Source organism: Sipha flava, unplaced genomic scaffold, assembly GCF_003268045.1.
Source record: "Sipha flava isolate LNK unplaced genomic scaffold, YSA_version1 24_pilon_pilon, whole genome shotgun sequence".
Classification (NCBI taxonomy): domain Eukaryota; kingdom Metazoa; phylum Arthropoda; class Insecta; order Hemiptera; family Aphididae; genus Sipha; species Sipha flava.
The window spans coordinates 55326-79750 of NW_020272899.1; the positions used below are offsets into that span (position 1 = coordinate 55326).

The following is a 24425-nucleotide window of genomic DNA, read 5'->3' on the forward strand; positions in this document are numbered from 1 at the left end:
TCGGAAATTTTTATAAGACGGGCGTACGAGTATACGCGGTTACGTTAATACACACGAATACGAAATAGTGAAGAGGTTTTTTCTTTTCGGTATTTTTCGACATTTCTGCAGATCAAACATCGTCACATTACTTAGTGCGGCGAAAACTATATCATCAAACATTTGTCCCTCCCTTTTCTCTCTCTCTCTCTCTCTCTTTCTTTTTCTATGTATATCTATTACACAGCTAATGCGTAGTCGGAGGCGAGAGTGTGTTTATCAGTACCGAATTTTTGTAATATAACAACTGGGGGGGGGGTGGTACTCTTGGCACGCGGACATGTTAATACGGCGTGTCAGATGTACACAGCAACGGAAGAGGAGGTCAGCACAATGGATGAAAGTGTCATAAATTTTAAAAACGTGTCGCTTCCTCCCCTGTACGACGACCACCACCCCGTCACCGCTTTCACATACACGCGCGCGCGCGCAACCGGAACACGCAGACGCCACCACCACCACCACCTGCCCACCAAACAATCGCTCGCGCGCAGCCACCCCGAGGACGCACACCCCCTCTGACCGTCTCGGATCACGCCGCCGCCGGTAGTTTGAGAATCGTGTGGCGCCTACACGCGTTGTTGTGGTCGACGAGACCGCCGCCGCGTAGAGAGCCAGCCAGTTCGTACGGACTTTTCGTGACAGACAGACGTGCAGTTAGTGTGTGTGTGCGTGTGTGTGTGTGTGTGTGTGTGTGTGTGTGTGTGTGTGCATTTGCACGTGTGCGTTTGTGCGTGTGTGTGTTTGCGTGAAGGTGTGTGCGCGTGCCGTTTCCACGTGTCTCCCACTGCTGCACGCCTCCGCCCTCTGACCATCGGGTTTAATACGCCGCTCGTTTTCGTGGTGTTTTCGCGTTTTTTTATTTTGAATTTAAAAAACAAAGATAAAAAAAGGTTTCGGTATTTTTTCTCTCATTACTTTTACACCGGACGTTGTATCCGTAGTGCATTTCAAATTCATTACGAAAAATAATATCTTTGATTCGCAGTCGAAACCCCTCCGTCGATCGCAAACCGCATACTCGGTACGTATAAAATTATATTCGATCATTCGTGGTTAATTGTCGTACGTAACTGCAGGCGACGGACTCTCGATGCGTTTTTCACACGATCAAAGCTGAATGAAAAATATAAAACAAATTACTGTGTGTGCATAAACATTTAAATATTACTCATGTCAAATTCACGACGTATAAATATGCCAATACCATATATACTATATACATAGTATATAATAGTAGTAACCATTAATAAGTCATCACGATTGGTTTTTTTTTATTTAATACGTGTTTTTCGTTTCAAATATATATGTCATAATATAAAAATACATTTAAACGATTATAAAAATATAAAATAAATACATTTTTAAGATTTAGATTTTTTGACGAGTGTTTGACAAAAAAACCACAAATCCGTCAAACGTTTCAGATTTGAGGTTACATAATTTTAAAAATATCTAGTGGCTATTGGATGTGTGTAATAATTTAAAAATAATTCTATAATCCTTCAAAAGAATAAAAATAAATAAAAATAACTATTATTAAATCTATTCGGAGGTGCATATACTATTCGAAAAGGAAATAGGATATTTTTTCTTTTAAAAATGTGTTTAATGAAAATGTTATTTAAGAAATTACTATTATAGTACCTTTTTCGTTAACTAAGTAGAAACACCTTTGGCGTGGCAAAAATTAAGATAACACTGAGTCAAGTCATAGAGTAAATGATTGACAATAAACGCATACAAAATAAAATAATAGACATTTAGATACGCGAATTCAAACAATTATTATTTTATGTTGATAAAAACATCATGCAAACATGATTTTATTCTAACGCTAATTTTGAAGAGGAAATAGTTTAGAATAAAAGTGGTCTTGCACTTTTGGCCGCACGATGAATATCATTTTGACGCTGACATATTTTATAGCAATTATATACAATTATCACAGTCGTTATTCAACGCTTTAAAAAGTTTTCTGTTTTCCGTCATCAGTGACAAATTTAATCACCCCCTAAAAACTTTATTTCGTTCAAGTTTCAAAACAATAGAATTGAATTATTCTTCACTTTTATTGTTGATAATCGAATTAAGAGTTGAATTTAAGATATAGTGAATAGTTTCATTGGAATTTTGGTTTCTTTTATGTTCGACTGGATGTTTTATTGTTAATTATTAACATTTGCTGACATGATAAATCGTGAATATTAGTTTGTAAAAGTAGTTTTGTATATGTATTTTAAATTTCGTATTACGTTGTACAAGCAATTAGTATTTAACTTGTTCATTTAGTCTTAAGCATACACGAGAACCATAAACTATGAATTATTTTATTTTATGTGAGACAATAAACTGGTTATATTACTTTACATGTACACTTAGTTATCCAAATTTTTTTCTTTTCGGTCTGCATTAGTCAAGGCCATACCTAGACATTTTTTTTGGGAGGGGTCCAAAACATGTATATAGTAATTTTATTGAATTTCGATTTTAACTTTTGATATTTGGTTAAAAATAAAGCAGAAAAAGATTTAATCTTCTTTTATTAATATTAATATCAAATTTTTATATGATAATATGATATAAAATTAATAGCAGTCAATGATTAATTGGAGCTTAAGTCATTTTTGACTGAAAATATTTATGTTGATATTAAAAATAAATAATTATTATTATTAAGAAATTCGAGGGGGGGAGTCCAGACACCCTGGACCTCCCAGATACGACCTTAGTATTAGTACACAAGTATGTCACGACGGTTGAGATGTTATCCATTTTACTGTTCTATTTATTCTATGTTTTATCGCTTACCCTAAAAATACTGATTTACATTAAATTCCATGTTCCCCTATGGTAATAATATTGATTGGGCAATGCACATAACAAAATTACAGTGATTTTTTTTCAAAATACAGTAAAACCTCGATAACTCGAATCGGTTAGGGACAAAAAAAAAAAAAAAAAATTGAGCTATCGAAAATTCGACTTATAGAGGTTCGAGTTATCAAAGTTTCACTGTAGTTTATTTTCTTGCAGTAAATTAAAATTAAATTTAAAATATGATTATTAATAAATTACGATTCCTTATTAGGTTATTATTTTTGATTAATTATTTATTACAATTTTTAATGTATGTTTTATAACATCTGAAACGTATCTATTCTTTTATTATATGGTATTTATTTTTAATTTATTTCATACTTTTTTTTTATTTCTTATTAAACACATGATTTTCTTAAAGAATATTTTTTTTCGTATAATGTTATTATTAAAATATCATTATAAACAGTTTTTTTAACATATAGTGCTAGTAAGCCTAATGTTTTTTATTGGTTTGTGAAATTAGATAAAATATTTTCTGAATTTAAATTGTTTACTATTACAATAAGTTCAAAGGTTTTTTTGACTTAAGATTTTGAAAAAAAAAACAGCCAATATTAACTGTTGTTCGAACAATATATATTTATCGTAGTAATAAAATCGTTTAAATCGTTTCTTCTATTCTCATTCCCTATTTCGATTGAAGTTGATTTATTAAAGTACACTGTTATTTTCTCAAAATTTTATTATGTGTAATATGGAACCACGGCTGTTACGTATTTGTTTTTTGTTGATCTTTTTTTTTTTATTAATTTTGACTATAAAGGTAGAATTTCAATCATTTATCAAACGGCTATAGACTAGGTTATTGTAACGGTAGGTACATCGGTACAGGTCTTCTTTTTGGTAGTTATTTTTTGGCACTTATCCTTTATTTGCTGAGACATGGTTTTATTTCTGAGAGCCCGGATGACCTTTTCGGAAACTAGAAACACCCATTCAGAACTGCGGCTAACTAATGCTTCTAGATATGCTTTTGATGAATATAAAATTTTCCCAATAATGTATATTGTATTCGGTTTATAATTGTTTTATATTTCACTGTCTTAAATATTTGGACGAAACTCATATGTTTTTTTAATAAGAAAATTATATTATTGACACTTCTACCTTTAAATTATATTAAAATTTTTCAAATATTTTTATATTTTATAACTATGCTGGTAAAATTTTATTTTTCTCATACTCGTTGCTATGTGTAAATTTTCAACACATGTTACCATAAACAGCAGGAAAATGTATTTTAAAATGTCTTCTATATTTATCATAATAAAATAATTACGATTTTTGTTTTAATTTTCACGCTAATGCAAATTTTACCTTCAATATAATATTTAATTGTTATTACTTAATTACTTTTTTCCTAGTAAAACTTTGAATAATATTATTTTGTGATTTAAGCTGTTCCTGTCGTTTACAATGAAACGAATTAAATTATTAAATTGTGTTTCGTATTCCACAAATAAATTCATATTCTGTACGAATTTAACAGCTGATATTGTTTTAAATTTAAATCGTGGAACTCGATCCTTAATACATTTTATAATAATAAACATTATAAATACGTTTTTATTGTATTAACTCTCATTCTCGTGTTCATAAATATATGTCCTAAACATGACGGCAGACATTACACTCGTCATCGAGTATAGACGGTATGGACGGATACATTGGCACATGAATATGTCTTACATACAGATAGTGATGGGTAAATACCGGTAAATATAATTTCAGGTAAATACAGGGTATTTATTCGGTAAATTGGGTAAATTTATTTTTAATGCTAAAACCAATTCATGGATATCACAATACTTTTTTATGATTGTTTCCTGACTTACTGATTTCAAGACTGATAATCAGAGTGAATATATTATATTTATTATGTTTTTGTTAATTTTATTCCCTTTGAAACCAATACTACTTTTAATTGAAAAACAAATAAATCTAAGAATTTAACAACTAATCTAAATGCTTCAAATTTTAAAGTGCAATTTATTTAATAAAAATGATTATTTTTGACAATAACTATAGTGTGATTATAATGACTATAGAAATAAAACTATATGTTTCATTTTATTTACATTGGCAAATTTGAATATTTTATCACAGAAATCACATATCACACTTTTATTGTCTTCACCGCGATGGTTATACTACCACACAGGATTTTTTATCCAACACATGACTAAAATAAACTTTTAGATACTAAACTAATTAACAAACTATATAAAAGTTAAATTCTTCACTCGTACTCTCATTTGACAAAAGAACTCGTTATTATCGTACAACTGATGTCAGTTATATGATAATGATATCCTTACCTATCAGTAGAAAATAAAAATATACAGTTTGACCAGATTAAAATAAAATAATATTAAACCAAATTTTTGGCAGGTAAATAAACTTGTGGGTAAATACTCAAAATATTTACCTACCCATCGGCTATTTACCCATGGCACATCACTACACACAACACAAACGAATTAAATGCACCGTTTCCATAATTTAATTTTGATTTTCATAGTAAATTTTTAGTCAAGTTACAGTATTAACAGAGTCTGTTTTTAATAAAATATATCTACAACATTCACTATGATTTTGGTCCATGGTTTTACTATAAATTAACTGTGATAAACATATTGTTGAACATGAAAAAGAGTTCTTTACTCGTTTGTTCTTTTAACTCGACGAGTGGCGTGTCGTTTTGAATAACATTTAGACCATTTTATTTATGACCACCGGCGATAAGATATAGTCACGTCAGTTTAATACACTCGAGAGCGGTGCATAACTCTCGTATGTGGGAATGGCATTGTCTTGCTATTAATCAGTACGAACGACGCGACTACGGTATGATAGTATGTCACATTGTGAAAAGATTAAATTACCGTTTGGGGACCGATGGGGCGACAAAAAGTGTTTCGATAACGATTACAGCATTCAAACCAAAGGGAGGGGAGGAGGACGATCTTAGATTCAGACATCCAGAGCCATGGACTAACCTCACATTGTTGGAGGCTGTAAGGAACCTACATCAGGACAATGTGGTGTTTGGAAATGCGGAAGAAAAACTTTTGCCACCACGCATCGCATTTAAAACGTGTGCACGATGCATTATCACGGAGCGACCGGCATTGTTCAATTTCTTCGTGAGCCCGTCATTCTGCCTACCCTCCCTTGGCTGGGATCTTCATCGAGTTATGTGATCCTTTTCATTTCTACAGGACAACCTATAAATTAGCGTCTCTATCGCACTGACACATCTCTCTCGACGATTCTGTCGGACGATGTGTACTAGAAAATCATTCGCGTATCGCAATTGAACGGCGGCCAAGACCCCCGCGGGAAGTCGTAAACATAAATTACTGCACGAAAATTGTCCTAGCCTGGGGAAAAGCGTCGAAAAAATATGAATAGGATGAAATTCCGCAGAGTTACGTACCCGCATATAGTGTACATCATGTTCAAGTTCCCCCCACCTTACGAAACAATGGTAGACTTAAGTCTTGAGAGGTCAAAATTGAAAACTACTAAGCGACGGCCTCTTAAAAAAAAAAATTGTTTGAGTTTATATCGATTTTTATTTTAATTTTTTAAATTTATTTCATTAATGCACATCATAATTATATAATAAACGATGAATATATAAAATAATTTATTTTGTTATTTTGTTTAAAATTTATGCAATTCGTTGAATTATTATTCAATATTTGGTAGTACAATTTTTTTTATGTATTACAATGTAATGTATAAATATTAAATTTGTTGTAATGTATTATTTTATGTCGTTAATATAGTCTAGAATCTAAATTTAAAACACTTTAAAACATTAGCCCTCAATATATTGTACCCTTGCTAAATTCGATACTGCGTTTGGATGGAAATAAATTCTACACACATCTCGTTCGAACGAAGGAGTAGCTATCGCTATCCGGGATAGATGTTTTCCACGACGTTATTTCAGTTTCAAATCACGTATAGATTTCTCCGACCAATCGCTTATTTTCTTTATTTCTTCAACCTCCCCGTCGCGACACCAAACGACTTTTGAAAATTTTAAACAACTTCAATACGTCATACGAAGATATATATTTATTCGTTTGATGCGTACAAATATCACTGATATATCATCTGCTTGGACCCTTACTGTCCCTTGTCTTATTTTCGTATCAGTCTATCAATTTTTAAATTTTTATACGATTTATATATCGCGTTTGCACTGAAATGTAAAAATAAACTGTTATCTAAAAAATAAACTATGAACTTAAAATTAATTAAAATTATATTATTTTTTTAAGTTATTGTTACAAATTGTAATTATTATCATAGCAAATTAACTCTGAGTCGAGGGAAACATGATGACAGTCATTGATTATAACGCTATAAAAATATTCATTGATATGTACAGGATTTGTTTTTAACCAAAACATATTGTGTACAAACATATTACAAAAAAATTAAGCAACACTTGTTCAATATTATTTCATTTTTATATATTATGAATGGGAAAGTTTGTTTTTAGCTCACTTTCGTGTTATTCAAATTACTGTGTGAAATTTAGATGTGCAAAAAAAAAAAATCAGATTTACGTCCCATATTATTATATCACTACAAGAAATATGAATTTTAAATGGTGTGCATACTATCTTTAGTTTATTCAGTTGTTAATTATAATATTTGATTAATTTATTTAGTAACGATTCAATTTTATATGTTTAATTAGTCGAAATATTTTATTTTTTTTTTATAAATTATTTTGTAAAATATATAATGTTTAACTAGGTTGGCACTCCGTACTCAGCTCTTATCGAGCAAACATGCTTATTAAACTTCCGCAATTCTTTTTATGTTTCACTTATATAACATTGTCGATTTTTAACAAAATTAATACCGTTGAAAAGGGAAAAAAGACGAACTATCAGTGTTTCAGGTCTCACTCACTACGGGAGTCTGTGCAGCCTCAAGGTAAGAAAAATCGCATTTTTAATTACCATTACATAAAATGTCTAACCAAAATAATACGCTGCTACGCTCGTTATCTAACCAAAATAACACGTCACTACGATCGCCGCCACAAAAGAAGCCATACAACAACAAACCGATAACTCCAATTAAAATTGTAAATGGCAATCAAATAATTAAACAAAACAAAATAATAAACGCCGACGCAGACGATTTATCATCTGTTAATTGGACATTGATATTGTCTTCTGACTCCCAAAAACGTCAGCACACCTATTACGTCTCTCAAAACCAAACAAAGCAATACATCAAGCCAGTTCACAACAAAAAATCGTTACGCCTCACTTTCTGAAAACTTATCCACTCAGGAAATGGATACTGATCAATGTCGGATTTATCAAATACCAAACCACAATTACCACTTTCAATTTTTATCAAATCTGAATTAAACTACAAAAATTTCTGCGACGCTATCAAACTATCAATCAGTCCCGAAGAATTCTTTTGCAATAGTCTTATCAATAACATAAAACTTCAAACAAAATTAGCCGATTCATTCCGAAAAGTAACTAAACTGCTCAAAGAAAAAGAAGTTGATTTTTACACTTATCAAATTAAACAAGATAAACCATACAGAGTCGTTTTTCGGAACCTATATCATACCACGACTATCGATTTTATTATCCAAGAATTAAGTGAAAATGGATTCATTGCAAGACAAGTTGCATATGTAAAAAATAAAATAACAAAAATTACCCACTACCCTTATTTTTCATAGACATTGAACCTGACCAAAATAACAAAGAAATATTTAAATTAACTTCAATATGCTACACCAAAATTAAAGTTAAAAAATCACACCCTCGACGCCAAATAATACAATGTCCTAGATGCCAAGATTTTGGTCACTCGAGATCATACTGTAATCACGCACCCCGATGCGTAAAATGTGGGGAAAACCACAATACCTCTGCCTGTTTAAAACCCACTGACTAATCACCAAAATGCGTATTATGGGAAGGACAACACCCAGCAAGTTATCGAGGTTGCATTGTGTATACAAATCTACAACAAAGACACCAGAATAATAATAAAAAAAAATTAACCAAGATTTTCAATCTGATATTAAACTATTAAATAACAATAATACCATACCTGTTAAAGAGGTCTATTGTATCACTCTAAATGATAATATCAGTACTAATAATCAGCCTCACACTCAATCATACACAGACGCATCTCGTCAATTTAATAATACAAAAATCTATGAACAAACCCCAAATTATTTTTTTAAACAATTCACCTCATTTTTCGATGATTTTAAATTAATTATTAATCCACCGATTTCACTACTCACAACGGTTATCAACAAACTCTTAATAAAAAATAATAAATAACTCCACCCAAACTCATCTCTCATTAAACATTTTACTTTTGAACGCAAACGGTGCCATTCAACACAAACATGAACTTCATAACTTATTATACGAAAAAAAAATGGACATAGCTTCATAGCTATAACTCATTTTACACCATGTACTAACTTTAAATTACATGGACTTACCACTCACGTAACAAATTACCCTTATATGCAGTCCATGCCGGTATCACAATTGTCGTCTCTTCAAGAATACGCCACTGTTTATTACCACCGTTTCAGGAACACGCAATTCAAGCAATAAACATTTAAATTAACGTTGATAGCATCCCAATTATTCTTTCTTCAGTATACTATCCCCCAAACCATAATATAAGTAAAAACAAATTCAACTCACTTTTCAGCTCTTTAGGTAATACACTTATAGCATTAGGTAACTTCAACGCAAAACATAACTCTTGGGGATGCAGGATCGAAAATCAAAAAGGTAAAACAATTTTTCAAACCATAACGGACAACCACTTTTCAGTTATTTCCCCCCTAGTCCAACCTACTGGTCCACATATTTAAATAAACATCCAGACATATTAGACTATTTTGTTACGAAACTACCAAATCACTTAACTATTTTAGCAAATAATATATGCGACCTCTCAAGTGACCATTCATCTGTTATATTAACACTAGGAGGAAACCCCGCTCATAACATTAGACTTTCACTAACAGACGGACCAATAAATTGGACTAAATTTAAAAATCACTTAGACAATAGAATAAATTTTAATATATCCCTGGAAACTTGCAATGAAATTGAATGTGCAGTTACACTTATGGTAAAATCCATTCAAAAATCAGCAAATATTAGTTCTTACCTGAATAAAAATCAAACTACCTATGAAAATGATAGATTACCTCAAAACATCCAAAAATTAATAGAAATAAAGCGTAGAATTAGAACTGGCAACAATACAGATATCCCAGTCTTAAACAACAACTTAATCAAACGAAAAATGTACTTAAAAATAAAATAAAACAATTCAAGTCAGAGGAATATCAATCATACCTAAACAATTTAAATCCTCAAAATGGCTCACTATGAAGACCAACAAAAAATTTAACAAAAACTAGGGAAAATGTCCCATCACTTCGATTTACTAACGGCATATATAGTTTAACCGACAAACAGAAGACTAATACTTTCGCTAACCAACTCCATGAAATTTTTAAACTACACCAAGCTATCGTCAACAATAATACCCACCTCAATGATATATATAATTTTCTTGATAGCCCCCTGCCAATGTCTCTACCAGCAAAACCAATTTAATCAGGCGAAATTGAATATACCTTAAAAAAATTGCCTGCTTGTGAATCCCCCGGTAACGATCTCATTACAAATAAGATATTATTTGTATTATCTCCCCAAAAAATGTATAATTTATCTAACATACATTTATAATGGAATGCTAAGATTATCATATTTTCTCTTGATATGGAAATCCGCAATAATAATCTTAATCCATAAGTCTGGTAAGCCAAAACACTTTCCTACCTCATACAGATCCACAAGTTTACTCCCTGCACTCGGTAAACTTTTCGAAAAAATTTGCTTAAAACAATTCGCCCAATTATGTTAAAAAAAGGTATCATTCCAAATATCCAATTCAGTTTTCGTCCAAAAAATTCAACCATTCATCAAATTCATCGCTTAACTGATTCAATAGTATCAGCCCTCGAAAAAAACCAATATTGTACAGCCTTATTCCTAGACATAAAACAAGCGTTTGATCGAGTTTGGTACGAGGGCTTAATCTATAAACTCAAAAAAATATCTATACTTTACTTTCTATACTCAAATCATACTTAAAAGACAGAATTTTTCAAGTACGCCAAGGTAATGAAAATTCTGACTCTTTTGATGTACATGCAGGGGTTCCACAAGATAGTGATCTATCCCTGGATTTATACAATATATTTACTTCCGATATACCCATCAACCCAAATACGACACTAGCAACTTATGCCAATGACGCTGCTATTCTGTCCATCAACAAAAATTCCATCACTGCTTCTGACAACTTACAGAAACATACTTCTAAAACTGAAACTTGGTCAAAAAAATGGAAAACAAAAATAAATGAAAAAAAATATATCCATATTAAATTTACCTTAAAAAAAATATCACTACCCTAATATTACTGTCAACAATAAAGTCATACCATCATCTGATCAAATAAAATACATATGTATAACATTAGATAAGCACTTCACATAGGGACCCAATTTAAAACAAAAAAGATAAGCAGCAAACATGAGGCTTTACAAACTTCGTCCACTACTAAAATCCAAACTAAGCCTCAAAACAAAATTATTAATTTTCAAAACAATAATAAGACCCGTCTGGTCTTATGAAATCCAAATTTGGGGACCGGCTAAACTTTCCAACATTCGTCCAATACAACTCATCAGAACATCACTCTTCGACTAATCACAGTGCACCATGGTACATAAGTAATGCTTCACTTTACAGAGACCTCAACATCACAACTGTTAAAGAACTAGCTACCACTCACTACAAAAGATTCCATTCCAAATTCGACTCCCACAATAATCTTCATATAAAAAATGTGTCTTCTCACACCCTATCTGGAAATCCAAAAGGACGTTTAAAAAGGAACTGGTCCCGTGACCTATTATAATAAATTGCTGAATTACAAATTATCAGGGTGTTGCCAATGGGCCTCTTTCCCAATCATGCTATTCGTGCCATTGTTATTCATAATATTTATCATATTTACTTCTTGTTTTTTTTAGAAGTACAGATTGTAAACTTCTTTTAAAATAAAATAAAAACAAAAGAAACTAGGTTGGATAAATTAAACAAATTTTTGTACATTTTATTATATTAATAATTTTATTTAATTTACAAAAGTATGTACATTATTTTTTTATTATATATAAGAGATATCACGTGCTAAGTCAATCAAGCATTAGTTTAACAATCAAGAAACTGAACTATTCAAATTTGGAAACAAATTTAAAATTGATTAGTGTAGAGTTGAGACGTTGATTCAAATTTAAAATTAAGAATAAATAATATATTGCTGTATTTTACTAAAATTCTTATTTTTATAATATATTATGGATTTTTTAAATGAGAAATAGTGTATTGACAATTTGTGGTTAGAATTCGGTTTATGTACTAGAATTATTGTAAATATTTGGAATTGTAGGTCTGATTTAAAAATATTATAGGAAAAAAATGTATTTTCTTTTGAAAGTTTCTATATGGATGATGATGGAATTGTTGCAGAGTGATTTATTTTAATGAAAATTTTAATATAAATCGATGAATTTTATTTGATGCAGTAGGGTTTTAGTAGAAATAGGAAGAAACATTAAAAATGAGGTAGAGTACAGTCATTTTGATAAAAGCTAATGGATTAAACCGGTATAAGAATTATTTCAACGTGTAATAAGTTTTTTGAATGTTTCATCGATTTTTATTTGTTTTCTCACTCAGTATAATGGAATTAATAAAATGCTTAATGTATCTGTTATAACTATGAATAATAGTCCAGTATCTTATCAAATGAATATCACTCGTTTCGTCATCACTTACAAATAAAATGGAAAAACAATTAAGTTCTAATTAATTTTATAATTATTGCATAGGATATGTTAGGTCTTGATTTTAATACTGTTTTTTTGTCGAACGTTTGTTGTAAATTGAGTACTTTACTGACAAGAAATATTTAAATTGATTTCTTATCTCTCGAACTCCCATGTCGTTTCGTTCGCGTTCCAGTTTTTTGCAATGATTTCGAACCCGACCCATATAATACTTTTACGTGCAGATTTATTTATATGTATATAGTTTGAATGCATATATTTTACTGTGCGTCAATGATTTCTTTGAAGTCGGGTCACTTCCCACGGGAAAAGAGAAAATTATTTTTCTTTTCCTTGTGGTTTTCTGTCGCGCATATAATGAGATATACTTGTATGGCACGTTGAAAAATAACGTACACGGATGCAGTACACAACCATTGACGTGTACATGGAGATTCCCAGGGTTGCTAAGCCCCCCCCCCCCCCCCCCGAAGTTGTAAATTAACTCCCTCGGTTTAATTTTAACTAAAAATATTGTTCAAATACGATAATGATTATAGTTCAACGCGTTTATCCCGGTTCCAATTAGTAGTGCCATGACAGTTAAGAACGTTAGAACGAATACACGGGTACGATATGAGTAACGGTTTCTAATGAACACCAAATGATTCACTGAGTAAGCCATCAACACTGTGAAGATCCTCGCATATTATATCGGTTGGCTTGGAACGTTTTTTTTAATGCTGTAATTCATAACATTTGAATTTCATCCCAGGGCGAATAATTTCATCACTTCCAAGTTTCGGACCGAACGTACGGTGGTGTACGGTTTAAATCACCGGACGACCGCGACGACGTGCAGCGGGAACGATCGAAATGAATAATAATTGCCTCGTACTCGTTATGATGATGACGGCGTCGGGGCACACGTGGGGTGATCGCCATACAACTCTTACGTGGTGTATGCCCTTCGGAGAATAAAAACCAGAGGGACAAGTGTAGGTCACGCGTGCCGAGTTAGGTAAGCTATTCCGTACGAAACGTGTATGTTTCGTGGCTTCGTTTCGCAGGTGTCGAACCAGCGAATCAACTGAACCGTGCTAATTCAAACCATATAAATAATGTGCAGTGCGCTGGGAAACGTTAACTGTTTATTTATACGTCATGGCAATTGGAATGTTTGTCTTTTGAATAGGAAGAGATGTATGTCTAAGACTATCGTTCGCACGTACGGTTATGATGTTCGAGTTTTTACTAGAAGAAAAGTTTAAACGGTTTGAATACTCGTAACTGTTTAAAACGCATTTTATATAAAACCGATGGAAAACCACGTGAATCCGCTTCTTCCGCCAATAATTTCGTCGGTACCTTCTGCGCGATACTATTATATTTGTAAGTAGACGCGCAAAACTTGTTCGAGGATAAATGCTCTCAGACTGTCGCAGCAGTCGCGTTCTGAAACTATTCCGACCGATTTTATTTTAGCCGTCTGAGAGAAATCGGCGGGAGTTACAACGATAAACTGTTTTGATGTAAAGTTTTTGTTTTCATTTAGTATGTAGGTGTATTCTTGATATTTTCCGCTGACGTTTCAAGCGGATATTTTATCTTCTGAAATTGTGCAGCTGCGTCCAAAGTATAGTTTTAAAGTATATTACTTTCATTTGTCATCGTTGTCGCAGGCCTCTTCTGAACGACAATTAAACGTTGAACAAGTTCTTTTATTTTTTTATTCTGTTGTCAACGTTCATGATTCCGTTTATAATTACAGGACATATTCACTGTTATTATTGTCTTTATATTTAATTAACGGAAAAATATTTGAAATAGTTTAGACATCATTAAACACTTACACCATCGTTTTTTAAACATAAATATTTGTACAATTAAAATGTTTGTTTCGTTTTATTAAAATATTGAAGTACCTATTTGTTGCACAGAAAAATGAATAAAAATTTTAGAGCAATTATAAATAAAGAAAAATGTTTTATATTTTGCCCAAATAATGAAAAATACTGATTTTATGTTACTAATAAATACTTATTACGAATTATAATGGATTATAAATTGATATTTTTTATACGTTTGAAAATACGAGTATTCTAAAATTTCCTTAGCCATTTGTTCTGTGTCACGTAGCATAATACAATGTTACTTTACCTTTTGGTGTCAGTTACGTCCATTTTTTTCATATTTATTTATTTTTATATTATTTCTCTCTTACAATCATTTTTGATTAAGTAAATATACTAGTTTTCTAAAATATTTAAGAGTGGATCATTCATCCAGATCTGTACCCTTTTAATCACTTTGGCAACTTTTGCAGAAATTCCCACACTTCGAGTAGTATTACTCGGATTTCAGCTGTCTAGTTACTTTCGAACGATCATTCATTTTGGTTTTTGATGTTATTTTTTCCCTACACGTTGAATCCAGTAATAATATTACAACATATTTTCAATCATATGAAATCCTTTAAAATCGAACAATTTCTATCATTATAATATGATATTGATTTATAACAAATAAACTCTGACGTGTAAGATTTCGTCAAACCAATACATTTATTTTATTTGTTAAATGGTGTATGGTTCAGTTACAATATCATTGTGAGACTGTGATACTGATATATGATACTACGATAAATTATCAAAACATTTAAGCTAACTGTACGTGTAGACGAGTATTTTTCATTGTAACATCAACATTTCCACTGTCGTTTATTATACAGACATTAGAAACGTTTTTTAATTTGTACTTTGTTAATTAGTGAACGAAAGAAATACGAAATTGTTAGTACACCAAAATTATTTAAATCTACCTTACACCTTTTCACCATATTGCAACTTTTGAAATAAGTTGTTTTTACGACTTTAATAAACGTAAAATGTTTTTATTAAGCTTAAAACTTCTTATCAACACTATCCTTAATGATTTTTAATCTAATTAACTTTTCTGAAGCATTAATATTTTTACATACTAGAACTAGAAGGTAATTTAGTTAGTTACATACTCGATAAATTATAAAATAATAATTATGTTTGAGAAATAAACTTTTCTCAAGTTTATTGCAGAGAAAATTCTTCAACTTAAAATTACTTTTACAAGTTTCACCTATGTAGAAAACAATATTCAGTTACAGCTTTATTTCATACTTGGTTTTCGTCAAATATAATAAAAGCACATGCATATGTTACCATAATGTATTTATACTCTTAAATATTTATGCTATTTGAATTCCAGTGGTGATTTGACATTTATGAATATTAATTGATATGTAAGTTTTATTTCATACCTCATTTAGAATATCGAAATATCATTTCAAGAAATTTCACTTATCTATTGTTTTCAGTAATTTAACTATCATAGCGTACTTTGCTATGAATTATCCTTAAGTAATTTATAATAAATAAATACGTCATATATAGAATCATCCAATCGTACACTATGAACTAGTATGTAACTTAAAAAAATTGTCTATTGGCTATAAAACAAATTTAGGACATCTCGACGAATATGTATATTGGTGAATGGATACATCGGCGAATGGATAAATCAGCGAACGGATATATCGGTGAATGGAACAAACGAAATAACATAATATCCTCATATTTCAAAGAATTTTTAATTATATACTCGTATCTTTCATTATCATGATATACGGAATTATTGTTTTGAGGTACTTTAGAACATTATTATGCTTATCGAATGCGTTTGTATAATTATCATCCAATTCTCCAAATACACAAACCATGTTTATATGAGTTTCAATATTAAATGGTACACACAATACTAGATACAGCCCCTGGGCTATAATATAACAGCAGTATAATTTGCGAGGAAGCAATAAAAAAACTGAAGTCTCATAATAAATAGTGTTGTATTATTTATTTAACACAAATGAACGCGTGCGCTCGATATGTTAGGCTAAAGATAAACAACATTATGTCTATTTCACATTTTACATCACAAAACGAATATAATATGCAACGATAAGATGAATATGGATTTAAACGGATCACTCATTACAATGGGATTGTAGAGTCCTTTATGAGACTTATCTGTGACGTGGCATCAGATGCCTGATATGATTTCAGCTTGAGAGTCTATAAATCCGAAAAAAAGGGCACTTGTGCAGCGTTATCATCTGTTTTGATGATATTATTTGTGTATTTGTGCCGGAGTCGGCACATTGCGGTCAGCACGTGTGACTAGTTTCAGAAAGTCTTGTTATTATAACATGCTGTAAAATAAATACTAGAAAACATAATATATGAAATTACCAGGGTTCGTAAGTTGTAGCTCTAAAATAGGTTATGACAAACGTAATGATATTTACATTTTAATGTGCATAAAGGAAATTATATACACATTAAAAAAGGTTAAATTAAAAAAAAAAAAATTATATTGATAGTGAAAAAACAAATTATAATTATTAATACGTATAATTTTTGCGATTTTTTAAATTGTTTTTTTCTTTTCTTTTATTGAGATGTCAATATATTCGTAAAAAAAATTATAAAAATAATATGATTTCATTTTAACTTCGGCATATGTAATATATTATAATTTTTAACTCACTTAAATATTTATACCTAGTAGGATTTTTTAAGACAAATATGAGAATTCTACATGTTACAAACTCAGGTAATATATTAAAAAGAAAAATGTGAAAGACTTCAGGTTGTGAGGAAGTGTATTAGTTTATTATATTTCTATTTTTTAAGAAGAGTTGTCTGGATCATTTTAACGCCGTGTTTCACATTAGCATTGAAAGGACCCTTACGAAGACCGTCGCTATACTTGTTCACTCATATAGACGTGCCTAACCTTTTTCAACTTGTGAACTATATTCGAAATTTATATTTATACTGCGGGCTTTATATATCGGATCATTTTAATAAAATATTCAATAGATAAATTATTTTGTATAATATTATCTTTGATCACTAATCAAATTTATAACTGCTATCGTATATGTTTAAAGTACTGAGTATTTCCTCGCTGGTCACTAGATTGTTTTTGTCATTTAAAACTGCACGTGTGAAAACTTCCTGATGATTTTCCAAAAATAAAACAATATGTGTATATTTACATTTTTTAGTTCTACCATTGATTTTGGTATATATCATAATCTAAAAATATATTTAGAGTATACAATTAAATGAATGGTTCTACTTTTATTTACGAACAAATGTTTTTCCGCATAAATTACACTAAGTGATGAACAATTATACTCCTTATTAAGAATTGACGTTACACATTTTACTATATATATTTAAAAATGAATTAAAAATATTTTAACATTTAATTTGATTTGTAATTCCTAAAAGTGTATTATTTTTTATTTCATTAAAATTTATATTTATTTTTTGTTTGTATCTATAGACATTTCTAATATTATAAATGGTCAAACGGGTTGGTTAGAATACGCGAGTCGTGCATCCGTGTATGTTTACGTGCACGGTTACTCTGACATTACTTATCTTTCATTCAGATGCAGATCCAAGAGGGGGAGATGTCACAAAAATCATTACTTTAAAAAAAAACCATTAAAATAAGATCCTTCGTGTTTATTCATAAATTAATGTGTGCAATAAAACAATTAATATTAAATGCCATAATTCGATTTTAAAAATCAACAATAATTAATAAATTTCAAATTTTAGTTAATAATTGACTTTTTAATTTTTTTTTTTTGTCTTTTCGATAAAATGATCACCGAGGATGGTGCTCTGTGCTGTGTGTGTTGTCCATCGGGGTACGAACAAAAAAAGTTCGAACTACACCATACACCGTATACGGACAAATAGAACTGTAGTGTGTGGCTACCTTTACGTCGCGGCGGGTCCATTTTTAAACATACACTGTCGAGCGCTACGTATGCGTTCTGGGGCCGTATGTCAATCGTCGATTGTTTTATCTTACTGAAGTCGGACAAAGGCGCGTGTTCGGATAGAATCCACATTGCGGTAACGTACATTTGTAGCTCGTGATCATCATATCCCTTCGCTGTGCACGTTTAGTTGACAGTTGTTTTGCGCGACGCAGCCGTAACATCGGACTAAGATGACTTCGTCGCGCCAATCGAAGCATCGCTCGTTGGGCATCGAGAAAATTAAGACTCTCCCCGCGCACGTATGGATCATGGTTTCCAAATATTATCGTAATAGAATAATAACTAAACTTGGTTAATTTCTTAATGTATATAATTTACTAATATTAATTTGATTAAATGCTATCGTAACTATGACTAGGTATGTATATGTTATTTACTATATAATATATGATAATTATTAAAATAATTACAATCTAATTAAAATCTATTACATGTATTACTAGGGTATGGTTACAATATATTATAAGTATTGTACATGGTCATACAAATCATATGCCATTCAAACTTCTTTTTTTTTATACCCTCATAACGAAACATCTAAATTATAATTATATTTATTATTTAATGTTATTTCTATTTTTAGTTATGAATCAACCTTATTGATCTTGCTAATATGTGATTTTGTGCATAAATCAGTAGTAAGTTATAATATTAATGAATAGTGTTCTTCTATATAGTTCGTGTTTTTGTTTATGTATATTTTTGCTGTCTTCTTTTTTATTAATATATCGTTGATATCATCGAAGTTTTCTATTGGTTCAGATATGCTGTTTTTTTTTTTTTAATTGTTTAGAATAAGAGTTGTGCATTATGATGTAAGTTATGTTTGAAAAGAGTCCTGCTAAAAGTATGAAGCTCTATCCAAATGTTTTATAAAATAGTGATAAATTGATTCCAGTATTGATTGTGGTAATAATTATTTTCCATATGATAAAAATCCCTAGAAGGCCGGATATAAAAGTTCCAAAACTTGTGAATCACCCTCACATTTTTTGTATTTAATCTTCGACCATCAATCCGAATTTTTTTTTATTTTTTTATTTAGAAAACTATCCAATCATAATCCTTAGTCAATAAACGTATATCCTAAAGATCGCATTGTGATTTTTTTCTTTTGTGCTGTTTATATTTCTTGTTGAAATAAAAGGTCCTTTTCGAGTGCATTCATGGTTTTGTAATTGTAAATTCCAGTAGTTATCAAGTATTCAGGACTTCTATAGTTTCAAGTCTAGACTGTGGAAGGTTTTAATATTTCGGGAGATCTAGTGTCCCTTATATTTGGGGTAATAGCAAACCATTCATGCTCCATGTTTAATACGGGTGGTTATATATCATTGCATTTGATTTCGATGTCATAGTTCTGTAATGTATGGGTTTTTGGTGCCATGAAGATAATTTTGTTTGTATACAAAACAGGTGGTTCGTTGAAACATGTGTTTTCTTTTGATATTTCAACCTTGACAAGTTAACATTTTAAGATCTATATAATCTTTCCTGTCTTGATGGTTGTTTATCCAGGTCCTTATCCTATTGTATATACAAATTCTGACAGGCTTTATGATGCTAATGATAGTTTGTGTATTAAATACTATTGTAAGCTTGACTATATATAACTAAAATATTATATATATATAACTGATACATACTACAATATTTCTGTACGAATGCGTTCATGTTTAATTGTTATTGATATTTTAGGTAACCAGGAATTGGGCCACAATTAACCTTTTTTCAAAAAGGTATACGGTTATCGGGCCATTATTAATTTAATATGTCATATATAAATATTGCTACAATACCTAACAGTGCACACAAAACTTTAATTGAAGTGATCGTTTCTCTTATAAAAATGTAATGAAATCATATAGAATTAATAGGGGCTACCATAGTCTTATCAAAATAAATGGATAAAAATAGCTAAAAGTTTAATTTAAAAAGATTATAGAACGTCGCGATCGTTTAGTTGATTGAAAACTATACGATCCACGTTTAGTAATATATGTTGGTTCGGTAATATATGAGTAAAATGGAATTATTGGAATTTATAACGTTGGAGACAGGAAAAAAATTATTAATTTTTAATAATTATAAATTTTCTTTTGTTCACGAGAGTCAATGTGACAAAATTCGTTGGCGATGTTTTTTATATTATAAACTATTATATTATACATTACATAATATTATTACACTATTATTATATTATTAGTATTATACTTTTTATATTATATTTAGTTTGTATATCTTGCGTATGGCATTATTAAAAAAAATTATTGTATTTTATGCATTATAAAAATAATTATTAGTTAATAAACAATGTATATTCGTATATTTTTATACTGTTCATTTATGGCCCAATCTCCGGGTGGTAAAATGTAAACAAATATTTTGTACGAAGCATGTACATAAAATGTGGCTCAATTACCGACCACCCGATATTTTAATTGAAATTCGTAATTGTAATGCACAGCATGAACCGTATAGTAGTGGTTATCGAGTCGAAATCGACGTACATAGAAATTTTTAAATTTTTCACAGTATGTAAAAAAACACATCGTTTTACAAAAGTTAAATTCTTTCTTGTGTTTTTCGGTTCTTCAAGTACTAAGATTAGAAATAATGTCCTTTATTCTTGGGACCGGATTTCGATTGGTAATTTTAAGGCTATTTCGATGACAATATTCTCTTCAGAAATTGATTTTTGAGATTTTAAAAGACATAATTTCTCATTCGTTTGCATTCAAAACAAATGCATTTTAAGTTCAACAAAAGTCAAATATTTTTCTTTTAATGATCAAAGTAAGGAAAATACCAAGAAAAATCCATTGTCCTTCTCACTACCCAGTGCAGCAATAGTTTCAGGAATACTTTCACGTGAAAAACCGTTGTCACTATCTCTCGCGTCGTGCCGTAAGTAACAAAGAACATTCTACCGGAGGTGGTTTCTGAATATACGTGCTATCCGGTAATAATATCGTCTGGTGCATGCACTGCCACCTAATAATGCTGCGTGCGCAGTGTTATTTCAATTACAGTTCTATTATTCATATAGATTACCCTGTAAGTACGGGTCCAATCGATGTATTTTTAGAATCCTTAATTTTAAACCCATTAAAATTCCTTTGATGACTTTTTCTTTAAAAACAATTCATTATTAACCTCTTTATTTAACTAATAAAACACAGTTTATTTAGTTAAGTAGTACTCTGTTTTTAATGATACATCCAATATAATTATAATAGTTTATTTTAAGAAATGTATATTTTTATTTCCATTACTTAAAAATTCACAACATGTTATAATTGTAATTACGGAAAGTTGAATTTTTTCTGCCAAGGTGAAATCGTTATAAATATCTTCATGACATGAAAAGTTTTAAATCGTCTATAAATATGAGTAAATATAAATATAAAAAATTTTAAAAAGTTTTTATTTACATTAAATATAAGGAAATGCCCCATATGAAATTTAAATTTAGGAAAATTTTATATTGCGGATAATAACCTATAATCATAAAATATTAACTATGATCATTAAAATGAATCAAAACTAACATAAAAATTACAAACATGTAATAAATCAACTTTTCTTGAAATTAAGATGTCATTATATTTTGTCTTGAGTGCCAGTGTGATATCTATTACAATTTCATTAACCTGAAAATTCAAAAATAACACTAATCAGCAATTCATAAATCTTCAAACGTTTTTGGTAAAACTGAAAAAAGAAAAATATTTCAAGTTCGTATATTATAAGTTTTCGTAAATAAATGTTTTGCAATCAATAAAATAAAATATACTATATCAAACGAACAAAAGTAATTAAAAACAAAATATGAACATTAGTTTAATATAAAAATTATAAAATAAATAAAGTAAATAAAGTCAAACTGATTCTCCCATAAATCGCTTAATTATTAACGAACAAAAGACTGCTAGAAAAAAATGTAAGTTTTAAAAAAGTTTTAAAACTCATTAAAATGTTTGATTATTCTCTTTTTTATAGTCATTTATAGTCAAATGTAAAGATTTATTAGAATTACTTAAAACCTATAACTATTCGATTGTTTGATTATTTTAGGAATTATATGAACTTAAAAATATTATAATAGGGTTGGATATTTTATAACTTAAAACTAAACAATTTTAATGTTTAATATATTTAATTATAAATAAATACTTATAAAAAGGAAAAATTATTAGGAAGGCGGTGCTAGATAGATTATGTGTGTTTCAGATTTTATACTGAACATATTATTTTTACGATTTCATGCAATTAAACAAACTACAATTATAATTTGGCTTTTAGTTTGGGTACGATTTTAGTTGATATTAATCTACGTATTACGTTGATATATATAGTTCCTTATTGGGCTTAGGCCAAACACGTTTACGAACTTATGCTGAACGAATTTAATTCACCAAGTTATTAACAGGTATATAGGAAAAAGATTATTTAGTATTATGGGATCAATAATATTAAAGATACATCTATATTACAATATATGTCACTATAAAAGCATGGAAACATTAACAATAATAACGTTTCGATTACACGTTTATTTTAATTATATATATATCACATCAACAAATGTCCCCTACCTTGCATTATTTATATCAAAATATGATAACTGTTAATCACATGAACCATGTTTCTGAAAGAGTGGTTAAAATTATAGTGTTTACTTAAATTGAAATGTGTAAATTTTATATTCAGACATCTATCGTCTTGATAATACATCACTTTTATGTTTGACTTGGAGCCTGTGATTTTATGAACTGATTTTAACACGTTTTAAGCGCATAATAAATAATGAATAGATCACGTTCGCATTGACCTTCTCTTTCGTGCTGTTCACCTAAAGTACCGATTTTAAGTTGTTACTCTGATTTATCATCACATCCAGATATATAAATATACGCTATACGTATTGGAGCGAAAATCCGCTACGTTCATTTTCAATTTGTTCGAAAAATTTTAAGGCAACGAGAAGAATTTTGACCGGAGGATTTTTTTCAGAAGTGGAGTTTATCCAAACACGCGACGGATTTCCGAATGTTATTGAAATCAATACTTTCGAAAAAATTAATTACAAGCATTTATGTAATCACTGACCGCAATGGCTGATTGATGATACTCAAAGGTATGTGGCTTTTAGTGGGATAACGTCATTGTACGTGTCGTGTTCTTCTCCATCAGCCGATGGCATTCAAGGACAAAGGTTCGCCTCAGCAATTGATGAGTTTACATTTTTCTGATCTTATCCGATTTAGACTTTTGCCTTATTGATTTTCCTGCGTATTGTTACCCTTCGTAATCACACTCGTAACTTTTTCAAGTGAACGACGTGAAACGTCAGGCGTTCATTGTTATCGTTATTTTATACCTTATGTATAGTACGACTTATATACCTGTGTACAAAGCGCGTACAGCGTTTGGAAATCGTCAAGAAAGGAAAGAGAAAAACAGTTTTTTGTCAAGACCATTTAGTTAACAATTTTTCCAAGGTAATTACTGCGAATATGGCATAAAAATATTTTGTTCTTTATAGGATACGTAGATTGCATAACGCTAATATGGGTGCACATTATATCTATATATATATATATCTACGATAAATATTAAAAACAGAAACGATACGTAGACATAATTTTTTAT

General features: G+C 30.1%; 1 protein-coding gene across 1 annotated transcript in view; it reads left to right on the top strand.

Annotated features, from left to right (window-relative positions):
- Window positions 1–650: 650 nt before the first annotated feature.
- LOC112684458 (prolyl endopeptidase FAP) overlaps window positions 651–24425 on the top strand; it is a 234175-nt gene continuing 210400 nt past the window's right edge. The window contains exon 1 of the mRNA XM_025555998.1: window positions 651–1063. The gene's annotated coding sequence lies outside the window, so the exon portion shown is untranslated. The remainder of the gene's footprint in view (window positions 1064–24425) is intronic.